This window comes from Oncorhynchus nerka, linkage group LG15, assembly GCF_034236695.1.
Source record: "Oncorhynchus nerka isolate Pitt River linkage group LG15, Oner_Uvic_2.0, whole genome shotgun sequence".
Lineage (NCBI taxonomy): Eukaryota > Metazoa > Chordata > Actinopteri > Salmoniformes > Salmonidae > Oncorhynchus > Oncorhynchus nerka.
In genome coordinates, this window is record NC_088410.1 from 86,469,009 (window position 1) to 86,487,420 (window position 18,412).

The 18,412-nt window shown below is 45.0% G+C and overlaps 1 pseudogene; it reads right to left on the reverse strand.

The window, feature by feature from the left end:
• The window catches only part of LOC115143461 (semaphorin-3F-like), a 115,229-nt pseudogene that overhangs the window by 33,067 nt on the left and 63,750 nt on the right, over positions 1–18,412 (reverse strand).

Below are 18,412 nucleotides of genomic sequence, written 5' to 3' on the forward strand. Positions count from 1 at the left end.
ACCACCTCAAACTAACTCCGTTACATTTATGTATTCCACTTGTGCCCATCGAAAACATTCCTTTCACTTAGTTGACAATTTAATTATCGCAAGCCTAAAAAATATTATTACACACGTCAGGAAAACGTATTTGACTACAAGGCAAGTTGGATGAATTCAGTTTCCCTGAAAAACAATGAAAGATAGGCAGACTGCTTTAATCTGAAGGTACACACACACACACGTTGAACAGGATAAGGCAGTGGCCCATGATGTCTCCTTCCAGCTGTCTGGAAACCCGGTCCCCCTGCCTTAACACCAGCCAGTCCCCTTGTCTTAACACCAGCCAGTCCCCTTGTCTTAACACCAGCCAGTCCCCTTGTCTTAACACCAGCCAGTCCCCCTGCCTTAACACCAGCCAGTCCCCTTGTCTTAACACCAGCCAGTCCCCTTGCCTTAACACCAGCCAGTCCCCCTGTCTTAACACCAGCCAGTCCCCCTGCCTTAACCCAAGCCAGTCCCCCAGCCTTAATGCCAGCCAGTCCCCCTGTCTTAACACCAGCCAGTCCCCCAGCCTTAACACCAGCCAGCCCCCCTGTCTTAACACCAGCCAGTCCCCCTGCCTTAACCCAAGCCAGTACCCCTGCCTTAACACCAGCCAGTCCCCCTGCCTTAACCTCACCCAGTCTCCCAGCCTTAATGCCAGCCAGTCCCTCAGCCTCAACCCCACTCAGCCCCCCTGTCTTAACCCCAGCCACTGCCCCTGCCTTAATGCCAGTCAGTGCCCATGGCTTGTGCCCATGCCTCAACCACACCCAGCCCTCCTGTCTTAACCCCAGCCAGTACCCTTGCCTTAACACCAGCCAGGCTTCCATGCTGGCCACAGTGGTACAGGACCAGGTATCCATGCTGATCACAGTGATACAAGACCAGGCCTCCAGGACCAGGCGTCCATGCTGATCACAGTGATACAGGACCAGGCCTCCATGCTGACCACAGTGATACAGGGCCAGGCCTCCATGCTGACCACAGTAATACAGGACCAGGCCTCCATGCTGATCACAGTGATACAGGACCAGGCCTCCATGCTGATCACAGTGATACAGGGCCAGGCCTCCATGCTGATCACAGTGATACAGGACCAGGTCTCCATGCTGATCACAGTGATACAGGACCAGGCCTCCATGCTGACCACAGTGATACAGGGCCAGGCCTCCATGCTGACCACAGTAATACAGGACCAGGCCTCCATGCTGATCACACAGTGATACAGGACCAGGCCTCCATGCTGATCACAGTGATACAGGGCCAGGCCTCCATGCTGATCACAGTGATACAGGGCCAGGCCTCCATGCTGATCACAGTGATACAGGGCCAGGCCTCCATGCTGATCACAGTGATACAGGGCCAGGCCTCCATGCTGATCACAGTGATACAGGGCCAGGCCTCCATGCTGATCACAGTGATACAGGACCAGGCCTCCATGCTGATCACAGTGATACAGGACCAGGCCTCCATGCTGATCACAGTGATACAGGGCCAGGCCTCCATGCTGATCACAGTGATACAGGACCAGGTCTCCATGCTGATCACAGTGATACAGGACCAGGCCTCCATGCTGACCACAGTGATACAGGGCCAGGCCTCCATGCTGACCACAGTAATACAGGACCAGGCCTCCATGCTGATCACAGTGATACAGGACCAGGCCTCCATGCTGATCACAGTGATACAGGGCCAGGCCTCCATGCTGATCACAGTGATACAGGGCCAGGCCTCCATGCTGATCACAGTGATACAGGGCCAGGCCTCCATGCTGATCACAGTGATACAGGGCCAGGCCTCCATGCTGATCACAGTGATACAGGGCCAGGCCTCCATGCTGATCACAGTGATACAGGGCCAGGCATCCAGGACCAGGCCTCCATGCTGATCACAGTGATACAGGACCAGGCCTCCATGCTGATCACAGTGATACAGGACCAGGCCTCAATGCTGATCACAGTGATACAGAGCCAGGCATCCATGCTGATCACAGTGACACAGGGCCAGGCCTCAATGCTGATCACAGTGATACAGAGCCAGGCATCCAGGACCAGGCCTCCATGCTGATCACAGTGATACAGGGCCAGGCATCCAGGACCAGGCCTCCATGCTGATCACAGTGATACAGGACCAGGTCTCCAGGACCAGGCCTCCATGCTGACCACAGTGATACAGGACCAGGTCTCCATGCTGACCACAGTGATACAGGACCAGGCCTCCATGCTGACCACAGTGATACAGGGCCAGGCCTCCATGCTGACCACAGTGATACAGGGCCAGGCCTCCATGCTGATCACAGTGATACAGGACCAGGCCTCCATGCTGACCACAGTGATACAGGACCAGGCCTCCATACTGACCACAGTAATACAGGACCAGGTCTCCAGGACCAGGCCTCCATACTGACCACAGTGATACAGGACCAGGTCTCCAGGACCAGGCCTCCATGCTGATCACAGTGATACAGGACCGGGCCTCCATTCTGACCACAGTGATACAGGACCAGGCCTCCAGGACCAGGTCTCCATGCTGATCACAGTGATACAGGGCCAGGCCTCCAGGACCCGGCCTCCATGCTGACCACAGTGATACAGGACCAGGCCTCCAGGACCCGGCCTCCATGCTGACCACAGTGATACAGGGCCAGGTCTCCACGACCAGGCCTCCATGCTGACCACAGTGATACAGGACCAGGCCTCCATGCTGGCCACAGTGATACAGGACCAGGTCTCCAGGGTCAGGCCTCCATGCTGATCAAAGTGATACAGGACCAGGCCTCCAGGACCAGGCCTCCATGCTGATCACAGTGATACAAGACCAGGCCTCCAGGACCAGGTCTCCATGCTGATCACAGTGATACAGGGCCAGGCCTCCATGTGGATCACAGTGATACAGGACCAGGCCTCCATGCTGACCACAGTGATACAGGACCATGCCTCCATGCTGAACACAGTGATACAGGACCAGGCCTCTAGGACCAGGTCTCCATGCTGATCACAGTGATACAGGGCCAGGCCTCCATGCTGACCACAGTGATACAGGACCAGGCCTCCAGGACCCGGCCTCCATGCTGACCACAGTGATACAGGGCCAGGTCTCCAGGACCAGGCTTCCATGCTGACCACAGTGATACAGGACCAGGCCTCCATGCTGGCCACAGTGATACAGGACCAGGTCTCCATGCTGATCAAAGTGATACAGGACCAGGCCTCCAGGACCAGGCCTCCATGCTGATCACAGTGATACAAGACCAGGCCTCCAGGACCAGGTCTCCATGCTGATCACAGTGACACAGGGTCAGGCCTCCATTCTGATCACAGTGATACAGGACCAGGCCTCCATGCTGACCACAGTGATACAGGACCAGGCCTCCATGCTGAACACAGTGATACAGGACCAGGTCTCCATGCTGATCAAAGTGATACAGGACCAGGCCTCCAGGACCAGGCCTCCATACTGACCACAGTGATACAGGACCAGGCCTCCATGCTGATCAAAGTGATACAGGACCAGGCCTCCAGGACCAGGCCTCCATGCTGATCACAGTGATACAAGACCAGGCCTCCAGGACCAGGTCTCCATGCTGATCACAGTGATACAGGGCCAGGCCTCCATGCTGATCACAGTGATACAGGGCCAGGCCTCCATGCTGACCACAATGATACAGGACCAGGCCTCCATGCTGACCACAGTGATACAGGACCAGGCCTCCATGCTGAACACAGTGATACAGGACCAGGTCTCCAGGACCAGGCCTCTATGCTGAACACAGTGATACAGGGCCAGGCCTCCATGCTGACCACAGTGATACAGGGCCAGTGTGTGTGTGTAGGTATAGGTATTCATTGCAAAGTTGTGCTCCCCCACAGGGAGTGCCGTGTGCATGATTGCCTTTGACCTCTTGCCTGAAATGACATCCCCTTTGAATTGCTTTTGAAATGTCATAATCTGTCATTACATAAAGAGGGGGTTTGCCAAGATGTCTACAGCCAATTTTCTCTCTTATTATTACTGTGTTGGAATTCCAACCTGCACGCACGCACGCACGCACGCACGCACGCACGCACGCACGCACGCACGCACGCACGCACGCACGCACGCACGCACGCACGCACACACACACACACAGGGGCCCGAGGTGGTGAGCTGTGTGGGTCAGCGAGCGCATCTAAATGAACATTCCAGTTGGATAAACAGAAGCCTGCTCTCTGAAAACTAGCAGGGGAGCACGGTTATTATCCATACTCCATCCTGCATGCCACTGCCCAAATACACCCTTAGGGCTGTGTGTGGGGGTGTTGACATGTGTGAACAAATCAAAAGAGAAATCAGAGGAGGATCAGACCTTGATATGAATTTAAATGGTGTTCTCAGGTCCACGGGGGGCTGTGGTGTGTGTGTATGTGAGTGTATGTGCAGGATTTAACCCTCTGAAACAGATGTGGTAAAACAGGAGCTCTAGCCTCCAGCTACAGTCCTCCTCACCCTAACAGACCATGATTCAAAGGGGTAAGGGAAGGGAATGATTGAATATGGCTGCATAATGTAAACTGTTGCGGATTATTCCATGTTTAATGGCCAACTCACTATCAAAGTGTCTAAGTGCCTCTCCAAAATAGCCGCCAAGTCACCTGGCAAGTCACCTGACGGCTATTGAAAGGAGTGATTACTGGGGTAGCGGGAAATGTGAAAGTGGACTAACTGAAGGAGAAATTCCCTGTGTTTGTGATGCTCGTCATTTGGTGCGACGCAGACAGGATGGCGTGAGTGGTGAAACAGAAGATTCATTGTCTGTTCTTTTGAGTATTGATGTTGAGTCTTTGCCAGACAAAGTGATGTTAGGATATTTCCGTTATCCCATACCAGCTTTGGTGCCTAATCCATTACATTGTTAAAGTTGTCACGCTTATGCGCAAGTGGCAGCAGTGTGTATGAGGGAGGATCCTAGGTGTGAGAAGTGTGCAGAAGGGCATGAGACAAAGGAAAGTGTAGCATTAGGGAAAGAAGCGGTACATTGTAATTGTAGGGGTGCCCATGGGGCTGGGATCAGAAATGTCCAGTGAGAGAGAGGCAGGTTGAGGTTACCAAGGTTAAGAAGTGCAGAGGGTGTCGTGTGCTGAGACAGTGAAGAAAGTAGAGGAAGATGGGTCAAGGGGGAGGGATCCTGAGAGGATTTGTGTGAGTAGTAGATCTGTGCTACTACAGAGGGATACCAATGAGTGATATACTGTGTATTCAGTAAGATTGGCTTTTTAGCGCTCATAGCAATGGTAATCTATTGTACTGCATGGATGGAACGCACATCGCAGAAAATAGAGGTTGCGGTTGCAGCTGCAGAGAAGTATTTGGGTGTACAAGCTTTTGACGTCAGAAGAGTAACAGGGTGTGTTGAGTAGTGGTGTCCCGTCCCCCCAGGCCGGTGGCCTGAGGTAGGATCAGATAGGTTTAAATAGAGGAATAGGGTGGTGGGTTTTTAATCAGTGTAGGGTGTAGGGAGATGGCAGGGAATTGATTTATTATTATAAAAAAATGTATCACTCAAAGTATAATGGATTTCTACCCCAGTTTAGTTGGTGGCGGTAATGCATAATGTATTGGATGCCAACCGCTGTTAAACTTCATCGAAGACGAACACCACACCAAGCAACAGCCCTCAGATGAAGAACCAGCAGAATGCGTCATTGACCAAAAGTGAGTTATTATCTGATGCTTTGTCTGACTATGTACTTTGATTTGTTCTGTAGTTTCTGCCTTATAGATGATGTTCTTGAACTTTACTGTTGATGCTGCACTGCCCTATTGCTTGCCTATGGCTACTTAGCTTCAGCATTTTGCATATTGTTCATTTAAGTTTAAACCGTTTCAGTATTGCTACTTATAGCACCCTTTTGAGTAGCATTATATGGGGAATGTGTATTGATGAATTGTGCCAGGGTAATTGTAACTTATTGTGGATTTGTTAATAACTGTCACATTTCCATTGTTCCTAGAACCATACATACTACATTCTATAACTTCAATGTCCTCTGATGATTGACCTGCCAAAATAAAACAGTTCAAAATGATCAAAGTGAAGTCCTGAATCCAAGTCTCTCTGACAGGAGCCCTTTGGTGGCCACTAAAACCAGCCAGACAGTTCTTTCAAAACTAGACCATTTCTTACACCAAGAGCACAACTAACCCACATGTCAAGATGATTGAGAGAGTATGGTACTCACGTTGATATCCTTTCCAGACAAAACACACTCAGTTTTCCTCTGAGGAGCCACAGGCCAGTGAATCTGAGAGAGAGGAGAGAGAGAAGCAGGTTAGTTTTAGTGCTAGACATGTGGTATCCAGCAGGTCTAGCTAGGATCAATAAGGGAGTGGGGCATCTCTTACTATGAGTGGCTCCTTGTTGATGTCGTGCAGGTCCAGAGACAGGATGTAGTCCTTGCTGCCCACGTACATGCGGTCGTGGTCCTCGTCCATACGCAGGATACGGTAGTCTGTTGAGTTGAGCAGGAAGGAGAAGTGGTGGGCAGTGCCAGTAGATCTCAGCTCTAAAGCGAGGGAGAGGAAGATAATTAATTTTAATCACTGTAGTCATGAACAATGTGGCCGTAAAGTGCAGTGTATATTGAGAAACATGTAATTCACATACAGGTTACTGCCAAAATAATGGAAACACTTTAGTAAATGAGGGATACAAATTATATTGAAACCAGGTGCTTCCACACAGGTATCCTTCCTTAGTTAATTAAGCAATTATGCTTAGGGTATGAATAAAATGCTGAGCAGGCAAATCTTGGGGACATTATTTTAGCTACCATGGCAATGCCCCTGCTCCCATAGGATGACAATGCCCCTGCTCCCATAGGATGACAATGCCCCTGCTCCCATAGGATGACAATGCCCCTGCTCCCATAGGATGACAATGCCCCTGCTCCCATAGGATGTCAATGCCCCTGCTCCCATAGGATGTCAATGCCTCCATCCACAAGGAACAAGTGGTCACTGAGTGGTTTGATGAGCATGAAAACTATGTAAACCATATGCCATGGCCAGCTGTCACCAGATCTCAACCCAATTGAACACCTATGGGAGATTCTGAGACAGCGTTTTCCACCACCCTCAATAAAACACCACATTATGGAATTTCTGGTGGAAGAACTGAAGAATTTCTCTCTCGTGGAAGAGTTCCAGGAAGAGTTCACTGTGGTGTTCTGGCTCGTGGTGGCCAAATGCCCTATTAAGACAATTTATGTTGGTGTTTCCTTTATTCTGTATATTCAAAAGTGATTAGCCTTTTATTGAGAGTCAGTTCAAGGCAACAAGATCCTAGAACTGGCACAGGAACCTTACAGTAACAGTCCTTTTGGGGGGAAATCATATTTCCTCCACAAAGTCATGCCAACATTATCCAAGCACACACACAAAAACAAACCTTGTGCCGCTTACAATAACTTCAACCACTCATAAAACTAGGCTCCAAATGTAATCCTCCGACACCCCCGCTACCCACTAACATTTACATTAGCTGTGGTGGAGCGATGCCTGCTACTCCAATCTTCTGTTTACATTCAGTTGCTCTGTATGACATACGAACCCTCGCTGGCTGTTATTATGGTTTTTGCTTTTTGAATTGCTATGAGTTATGGTATATAAATGTAATTACACACATCCCAAAAGTGACGCACGAAGAGTATTTCCATAGACATTTTCATTCTGTGTAACAGTAACATTAAGAGGTGCCCGTCAGACTGTGGGTGATGCGAGACTAACACAGGGAATGGACAATATCTGTTCTTGCTGTAACGTGGTAACTAAGGTAACGCACACTCAGACAGGAAATGCAACCTGGGTTTACAAGAAGTGTCTCAACGTGAATATATAATATCTAATATCTAATATCAACACAATATCAGCATAAGCCATCATAAAACCCCAAAGCCTGTATGGGGTTTGATTTATTAGGATCCCCATTAGCTGACGCCAACGTGGTGACAGTTAGTCTTACTGGAGTCCGACACATAACGGAAAATACATTACAGGCAAAATACTTTACAATTTACATACATTTAAAAACATGAACATGTAGTGTGTGTGTGTGGGGGCGGGACGAGACAGAGGAGGCATAAACACAGGAACAGACTACTACCCACTTTCTCTGCAAAACGTATAGTTTGAAATGGTTGATATTCCAAACAATAAAGCCTAGAATCAACAAGAAATGTGTTTTGACCAGTCCAAATTCTGGCATATTACTGTATCATTCAGTACTTTGGCAAAGATCATGGACTTCTGAGTTGTGTATTTATTAAAATGTATCACAAGCCATTTGACTGATACAGCATGGTTTACTTTATTGAAACCTAGGAAGTCCCTGAATTTTCCACGTAAATATTGTAGATCTTTAACCTCTGATACATTTAATTTTAAAAAATTGGGTGCATTGAACTGTCAACACTTTAGCAACTTTCATATATTTGGTTATGATCAATTAAAGACCTGCAAATATGTTTAAAATTTAGCTCGGAAGCCCATTGTTTAAAGAAACAATGTTTAGACGCATACACATATGTCTAACTATTGGCCCCAATGACTTTATCTGTGATGGCAAATGTATCATATACTGTATGCATTGACTTCCAAACTCTCCAAAACACATGGCAATATCCCTAGCAGGACAAGCATTTGCCCAGATGACTGTTTTAATTTACCATCACTTGACGTTAATGTACTAACAGAAATTGGGGATGGCCGATCTCTAACATCTAGAGGGGAATAAAGGAAACCAAGAATAGCAGTCCAGATCAATCTGTCCTGACACAACAAGATGATTCAAAACACATTTGATTTCCAATGCCCTCCAGAATGACATGCATAATGTCTTGCGGAGTTGTTCTATAATATCAAAGGCTGGCAACTCAACTAACTTGCTCCTTCTATTGATCCCATATGTTGTTCTCAGGCTGTTGCTAAGCAAGTCCGTCTGCTCCTTTTCTATTTCATCACACTGTCTGACATGCTTCTCCAATGTCCTTTTAGTATATGCATCCTCATTGAAGAGTGACTGCATGTCTTCAAAAGAACACTCACAGTGTCTGCGCTTACTGTAGGTAAAGCCCACACCCTCTTTGAACCCTGCTAGTTCATGTTGTGCCAGGGTGTCTCCACAGAGAGAGACCATGGCACCATATATCATTTTCTCTCCGTTAATAGTTTGCATTTTAACCCCACTGTACAATGTATCCATGTCTTCCTTGATTCTATTCAATTTGACATCTACACCAGATTGACGGAGGTCTGGTGATCTAGCCATGGCAAGTAGCCTGATAGCAGCCAGTTTAGACCTGTATTTTGGATTTATGTTTCCTAGGGTGTAGTACACCATTAACAACTTGTTTTTTGATGCAAAGGATCCTAGTGGATTACAGATCTCTATTTCATCCGTGTACAGAACAATCTGCAATGCATTTGGTTTCTCTGAAAATAAGGGATGTGATTTTAGAAGAGCACCATCAACAATGTCATGAAAAAAACATTCCCTGCACATCTGGGGTCTTTTTTCAACCAGACAAAATCCTTGGGTGTGATAAGAACTGTTCTAGACTTTTGACTAATGGTACATAATGAAATAATTTGTCTTTGATGAAAATGTCTTTGATCCTCCACATTTCATCCTGCATATGGTTCATCCTGCATATGGTTCATCCTGCATATGGTTCATCCTGCATATGGTTCATCCTGCATATGGTTCATTCTGCATATGGTTCATCCTGCATATGGTTCTTCCTGCTTATGGTTCATCCTGCATATGGTTCATCCTGCTTATGGTTCATCCTGCATATGGTTCATCCTGCATATGGTTCATCCTGCATATGGTTCATCCTGCATATGGTTTATTCTGCATATGGTTCATCCTGCATATGGTTCATTCTGCATATAGTTCATCCTGCATATGGTTCATTCTGCATATGGTTCATTCTGCATATGGTTAATTCTGCATATGGTTCATCCTGCATATGGTTCATCCTGCATATGGTTCATTCTGCATATGGTTCATCCTGCATATGGTTCATCATGCATATGGTTAATCCTGCATATGGTTCATCCTGCATATGGTTTGAGCATTTGGAATTTCCTCTGCGTCCAAACAGCTAAACTGCTTCTTAATAACATTGCGCTTTCGAAATGTTGCAATGCCAGCAAAAGGCTAAATGAAATTGTCACATATATCCATTGCATCTTCTTCAAGTTGACCTGATGTGCTTCCTGAATGCTTCTTTAGCACTGCCTCCATCTGCTTCCTGAATGCTTCTTTAGCACTGCCTCCATCTGCTTCCTGAATGCTTCTTTAGCACTGCCTCCATCTGCTTCCTGAATGCCTCTTTAGCACTGCCTCCATCTGCTTCCGGAATGCTTCTTTAGCACTGCCCCTATCTGCTTCCTCAATGCTTCTTTAGCACTGCCTCCATCTGCTTCCTGAATGCTTCTTTAGCACTGCCTCAATCTGCTTCCTGAATGCTTCTTTAGCAATGCCTCCATCTGCTTCCTGAATGCTTCTTTAGCACTGCCTCCATCCGCTTCCTCAATGCTTCTTTAGCACTGCCTCCATCTGCTTCCTGAAGGCTTCTTTAGCACTGCCTCCATCTGCTTCCTGAATGCTTCTTTAGCACTGCCTCCATCTGCTTCCTCAATGCTTCTTTAGCACTACCTCCATCTGCTTCCTCAATGCTTCTTTAGCACTGCCTCCATCTGCTTCCTGAATGCTTCTTTAGCACTGCCTCCATCTGCTTCCTGAGGTTGTCCAATAGTGGTGATTGATACGGCTGTACCCCAGCAACAATGTCAATCACGCCGTTCTGAAAATGAGAGAGAGAGAGAGAGAGAGAGAGGTGGTGATGTCATCAATCATGAAGGTTGGAACACACCTTCATGGATACTTATGACATATAGATTTTGTATTTGACATATTCATTAACATAAGGACATAAGGGATCAACAATAGTAAGGTGGACAACCTAGCACCAAGAATGAACTCAACCATCACTGAACCACTACAAAATGTTCTGCATAAAGTAACTAACCAAATGCTGTGCTCTGTTCAGGAAAAGCATCTTACCTGTGAGAGACGATGCTTGGCTCTGGCATTTATCACAAAAGCAGTGTCATGTGTAGTCAGATCCTAAAAAAAGAGTTGACATTGAATGTAGTATCCTCACATGTGCAGGCTGGACATTACTAGTTCATGACAAGTATAATGTTTGTGACAGGAGAAGTGGTTGTGAAGACTGACTATGAATGCTATTAGTATAGCCAAGTACTTCAAAAAATATGGTCAATTTCAGTAGATTGCCACCAACCGAGTAACTTACTTACTTACTGTGACAGCTCCATGTTGGTCAATGCCCCGTTTCCCTTCATCTGAGTCAGGTGTATGGAGTTGCTGATCAGTGATGCTGGAGTTAGCTAGAAGCTGATCGGGTTGAATGTTGTCCTGTGTACCACATGTCAAAGAAACAGATTATTATTTCAAAGTGTATTTAGTTTCACCATTAGAGCTATTTAAGTGTTTTGTTCCTATTTATCATTGATTATTTTCACATGAACCCAGCTTTAGCCATAAGAGACATTATAGCTAAAATGATCGAATAGCCCATGGACAGTATGGCTTTGGTCCGTGTGTCGTCCATTCATTATTTTTATTTTTTTTAAATCCAGCAGTAAACAAAAACAAATCCTAGCTAGCTACTTACTTGGCTTTCCTCCGATGGCTGTTCACCTGGTCGGGTGCCTTCAAGTAGGTGTTGAAGGTGTATCTTCTCTTTACATAATGATAGAAGGAATTGTACACTCTATATTCCTCAGTGCATCCGCCAATACCACAGAGCAACCAGAAATCAGGGCTGCGACTGTGAAATCTATTGATATGGCTCAATAAGAGTTTCAATGAAAAAGTCTGAAAAACACAGCAGATAACGCACCGCCAAAGTATCTTGAACGCTACTAAAAGGAAACGTAAGTAAAACGTTCCCACTGCTTTCTATGAAAAGGGTGAAAAGAACTCAAAATGATGTTCACAAGTATTTTTTTTACGACCAAGTAATTTGATTGGAGTAGAGAATAACAGCACTGGGACTTTTAACTATACATGTATCACTCCTCTTTACAGGTGTTCTAAAAACCAATCATTAATTACATTAACATTACATTGACTCCTTGCTGTCCCCAGTCCACCTGGCCATGCTGCTGCTCCAGTTTCAACTGTTCTGCCTTACTATTATTCAACCATGCTGGTCATTTATGAACATTTGAACATCTTGGCCACGTTCTGTTATAATCTCCACCCGGCACAGCCAGAAGAGGACTGGCCACCCCACATATGCTCTCTCTAATTCTCTCTTTCTTTCTCTCTCTCTCGGAGGACCTGAGCCCTAGGACCGTGCCCCAGGACTACCTGACATGATGACTCCTTGCTGTCCCCAGTCCACCTGACTGTGCTGCTGCTCCAGTTTCAACTGTTCTGCCTTATTATTATTCGACCATGCTGGTCATTTATGAACATTTGAACATCTTGGTCATGTTCTGTTATAATCTCTACCCGGCACAGCCAGAAGAGGACTGGCCACCCCACATAGCCTGGTTCCTCTCTAGGTTTCTTCCTAGGTTTTGGCCTTTCTAGGGAGTTTTTCCTAGCCACCGTGCTTTTACACCTGCATTGTTTGCTGTTTGGGGTTTTAGGCTGGGTTTCTGTACAGCACTTTGAGATATCAGCTGATGTACGAAGGGCTATATAAATAAATTTGATTTGAAATTTGATTTGATTAACGATCGTTATCTATCTTAGATTGTAACAAACGTCGCACCACAAAGATTAACATATTTCCTCAAATAACATTTGAGTTAAATTATGAATGGTCATCAGGAGAGGACGGTAACGTGTAGACCTACACAAAGTAGCAAGCTAGTGTGAAGGAAAATGTTTATGTGGTGCTTGACAACAGTTGTGGAACTATGTGTTCCAGTCCAGTTGTGGAACTATGTGTCCCAGTCCAGTTGTGGAACTATGTGTTCCAGTCCAGTTGTGGAACTATGTGTCCCAGTCCAGTTGTGGAACTATGTGTCCCAGTCCAGTTGTGGAACTATGTGTCCCAGTCCAGTTGTGGAACTATGTGTCCCAGTCCAGTTGTGGAACTATGTGTCCCAGTCCAGTTGTGGAACTATGTGTCCCAGTCCAGTTGTGGAACTATGTGTTCCAGTCCAGTTGTGGAACTATGTGTCCCAGTCCAGTTGTGGAACTATGTGTCCCAGTCCAGTTGTGGAACTATGTGTCCCAGTCCAGTTGTGGAACTATGTGTTCCAGTCCAGTTGTGAAACTATGTGTCCCAGTCCAGTTGTGGAACTATGTGTTCCAGTCCAGTTGTGGAACTATGTGTCCCAGTCCAGTTGTGGAACTATGTGTCCCAGTCCAGTTGTGGAACTATGTGTCCCAGTCCAGTTGTGGAACTATGTGTCCCAGTCCAGTTGTGGAACTATGTGTCCCAGTCCTGTCTCAGTCCAGTTGTGGAATTATGTGTCCCAGTCCAGTTGTGGAACTATGTGTCCCAGTCCTGTCTCAGTCCAGTTGTGGAATTATGTGTCCCAGTCCAGTTGTGGAACTATGTGTCCCAGTCCAGTTGCGGAACTATGTGTCCCAGTCCAGTTGTGGAACTATGTGTCCCAGTCCAGTTGTGGAACTATGTGTTCCAGTCCAGTTGTGGAACTATGTGTCCCAGTCCAGTTTTGGAACTATGTGTCCCAGTCCAGTTGTGGAACTATGTGTCCCAGTCCAGTTGTGGAACTATGTGTCCCAGTCCTGTCTCAGTCCAGTTGTGGAATTATGTGTCCCAGTCCAGTTGTGGAACTATGTGTCCCAGTCCTGTCTCAGTCCAGTTGTGGAATTATGTGTCCCAGTCCAGTTGTGGAACTATGTGTCCCAGTCCAGTTGTGGAACTATGTGTCCCAGTCCAGTTGTGGAACTATGTGTCCCAGTCCAGTTTTGGAACTATGTGTTCCAGTCCAATTGTGGAACTATGTGTCCCAGTCCTGTCTCAGTCCAGTTGTGGAATTATGTGTCCCAGTCCAGTTGTGGAACTATGTATGTTGGCAGAGCCAAATAAATTATTAAATAAATAAACAAATCATAATTTGTTGTCGCTTATTACTGTTTACTAATAAAAGGTGCTTGTAGAACTGTTGTATAAAAGCAATATCACACTTGAGGTCGTGCTGTTATACTGAATATTATTATCTTCGGCACTCGGCCTGTGGCCTTACACCTATGACCGAATCACAGCTGTGCTGATATTCAGCACTCTCTTTCGTGTGATATTGATTAACTGACATACGTTCATTACATTATCTAGCTACATAAGGGAGGCCTATAAATAAAAAGTCAAAGCTTTGCGTCATTTAACAACACCATGAACGAAGATGGAATGGATGACACATATCCGGGCATGGATCATATATCAACCAAAGTATTAAAAGGTCATGTTCATTTGTTTATACCCGGCTACCTTCAGTTAGCTAACGTTCATTTGAATTGGAAAGTTGGCAAACCAAGTTAGCATGCTATTTTAACTAGGTAACGTTGACTGTTAGCAGTTTAACAGTTTAACTTTGGTTAGATTGATAGTGTTTCATTGCCAGAAATAGTGATAATAAGGTGTAAATGTGCCCTAATAACTGACACTGTCAGTTAATGTTAGCTAACAAAATTAGACTACCAGTATATCATTAACGTTGACGTTTTCTTTTACTTTAAACCAAAAGATAGTGCAAGCTAATGAAACTAATTCAATTGTTGCCCTTTTTGAAACTCTTAGTTATGTTAATCTTAGTTAGCCTAGCTAAGATTGTCGACAAGACTGACACCGTCGATTATTTAGCTTCGCCGTCTTTGGCGCCCTTTCTACTGACAATAGAAAATAAATAGAAAGGGTGCCAAACGGCGAAGCTAAATAATCGACGGTGTCAGTCATTGTCGACAATCTTAGCTAGGCTAACTAAGATTAACATAACTAAGAGTTTCAAAAAGGGCGACAATTTAGTTAGTTTCATTAGCTTGCACTATCTTTTGGTTTAAAGTAATTAACATCAACGTTAATGATATACTGGTAGTCTAATTTTGTTAGCTAACATTAGCTAGCTTGGTAAATCATTCCTGCATTAATTGGAAAGGGAAGAGAGTATGCTAATGTCTCATAACCTATATCAACCTGACACTTTGCGTCTATGTATTAGTTGCTAATTATTTAACTATTTACCATGTGGTTAAGTGTGTATTTCAGCTGCTAAATAAGCACAGACATGGTGTCCAGCTTCTTAAAGGAGGATTTATGTGATCTCTTTCCCGGGCCAGAGCACTTCTTCAGAACCATTTGGAGACTTACTCATGGTGAAAATGAGATAATGTTAGATTTTCACAGTTGGGAGACATTTAATCTAACCATGCAGGCGGTGTTTCCTGTTATCAAAGAAGCATTTCCTGGCCGTCATTACAATACATGTATCTGAAGATGTATTTGTTTTGGTGTTTGCTGTTACGTTCTTGTTACAGTGTGGTGCTATTTGTTCTTTATAATTACCATTGAATAAATGTATGTCCTATACAGGGTGAAGAATCAGACCTGTGTAGCCCAGGCACCTCCTCTGGGACCTGTGATTTCAGCCCCACTCCCACACCCTTTCCCTCCTCCTCCTCCTCTTCCTCCACCCCTTCCACACTCCACCCCCTTCCACTTTGTTTTTGTGGTCATATTTGTTTTTCTCTTTGTGTTTGTGTCAGTCTGCAGAAGTCCCCAACACCTTTCTTCAGGCGAGACTCCTCTTCAGCCCTGTCATGATTGTCTGCGAAACCAACTGCATACTAGCCATTGGAAGCATGCCTGTGGAGACCTTCCCAAAAGAGAACATCTATGCCAGCGTGACTTATCTCATGGCGTGTTATTACGCCTTTCACCTCACATATCCCAAGTGCATTGCGACACTCCTCTCGGACGCCATCCACAACCGGGATATGACTTCTTCACGTAAAAGGCTATGGCCGAGTGGAAAAAGATCATTACTGACTAGGGTTGCACGATACCATTTTTTCAAATGCTGGTCCCGATAACAGAACTGCGTTTATCAGCCGATCCGAGAACCGATCCGATAACCTTTAATGAATAGGCAGGGTGTTTGTTGTTTATTATCAGAATGGTTTTAAGCACTGTTACATTTGTTATCTTGCCATAGGTCTTACATTTGGTCTTTGTTGTTTCTACATTCTTTGTTCTGCCCATATGCAGCCTCTGGATATACTGAGTCCTCAATAAAGAAGTGAAAAGAAAGGCAAAAAAATAAGCTCTCAAAAACAAGAAAAAAAGCATTAAAATGGGGTAAATATGACTTAAAATAAGCTAAATTATCTGCCAACAAAACTGGAAAATTTCATTTGCCAAGATTTTTAAAACAAGTAAAAATATCTAGTCTCAAAGAACGCACAGATACAGTTGAAGTCGGATATTTACCTTAGCCAAATACATTTAAACTCAGTTTTTCACAATTCTTGACATTTAATCCTAGTAAAAATTCCCCGTTTTAGGTCAGTTAGGATCACCACTTTATTTTAAGAATGTGTATTTTGACACATTCCTCCTGACAGAGCTGGTGCAACTGAGTCAGGTTGGTAGGCCTCCTTGCTCGAACACGCTTTTTCAGTTCTGCCCACAACTTTTCTATAGGATTGAGGTCAGCGCTTTTTCATGGCCACTCCAATACCTTGACTTTGACTTTTTAATGACAAATTAAGCCATTTTGCCACAACTTTGAAAGTATGCTTGGGGTCATTGTCCATTTGGAAGACCCATTTGCGACCAAGCTTTAACTTCCTGACTGATGTCTTGAGACGTTGCTTCAACATATCCACATAATTTTCCTGCTTCATGAAGCCATCTATTTTGTGAAGTGCACCAGTCCCTCCTTCAGCAAAGCACCCCCACAACATGATGCTGCCACCCCCGTGCTTCACGGTTTTGATGGTGTTCTTCGGCTTGTAAGCCTCCCCCTTTTTCTTTCAAACATATCAATGTTCATTATGGCCAAACAGTTCTATTGTTGTTTCATCAGACCAGAGAACATTTCTCAAAAAAGTACGATCTTTGTCCCCATGTGCAGTTGCAAACTGTAGTCTGGCTTTTTTATGGCGGTTTTGAAGCAGTGGCTTCTTCCTTGCTGAGCGGCCTTTCAGGTTATGTCGATATAGGACTCGTTTTGCTGTGGATATAGATATTGTTGTACCTGTTTCCTCCAGCATTTTCACAAGGTTCTTTACTGTTGTTCTGGGATTGATTTGCACTTTTCGCACCAAAGTACATTCATCTCTAGGAGACAGAACACGTCTCCTTCCTGAGGAGTATGACGGCTGCGTGGTCCCATGGTGTTTATACTTGCATACTATTGTTTGTACAGATGTACGTGGTACCTTCAAGCATTTGGGAATTTCTCCCAAGGATGAACCAGACTTTTGGAGGTCTACAATTTATTTTCTAAGGTCTTGGCTGATTTCTTTTGATTTTCCCATGATGTCAAGCAAAGATGCACTGAGTTTGAAGGTAGGCCTTGAAATACATCCATAGGTACACCTCCAATTGACTCAAATGATGTCAATTAGCCAATCAGAAGCTTCTAAAGCCATGACATCATTTTCTGGAATTTTCCAAGCTGTTTAAGTGTCACGTCCTGACCTTAGTTACTTTTTTATGTCTCTATTTTGGTTTGGTCAGGGTGTGAGTTGGGGTGGGCATTCTATGTTTTGTTCTGTGTGTTGTATTTCTATGTGTTTGGCCTGGTATGGTTCCCAATCAGAGGCAGCTGTCTATCGTTGTCTCTGATTGAGAACCATACTTAGGTAGCCTGTTCCCACCTGTGTTTGTGGGTAGTTGTTTCCTGTTTTGTGTTGTGTCACCTTGCAGGACTGTTTTGATTTTCGTTGTTTCACTTTTGTTATTTTGTGTTCAGTGTTCAGTAATAAATGTAAGATGGACACGTACCACGCTGCATTTTGGTCCGATCTTTCCTATTCCTTGTCCGAAGAAGACGACAATCTTTACAATAAGGCAAGGTCAACTTAGTGTATGTAAACTTCTGACCCACTGGAATTGTGATACAGTGAATTATAAGTGAAATAATCTGTCTGTAAACAATTGTTGGAAAAATGACTTCTGTCATGCACAAAGTAGATGTCCTAACCGACTTGCCAAAACTATAGTTTGTTAACAAGAAATTTGTGGAGTGGTTGAAAAACGAGTTTTAATGACTCCAACCTAAGTGTATGTAAACTTCTGACTTCAACTGTATCTACATGAACATGTAGTGTGTG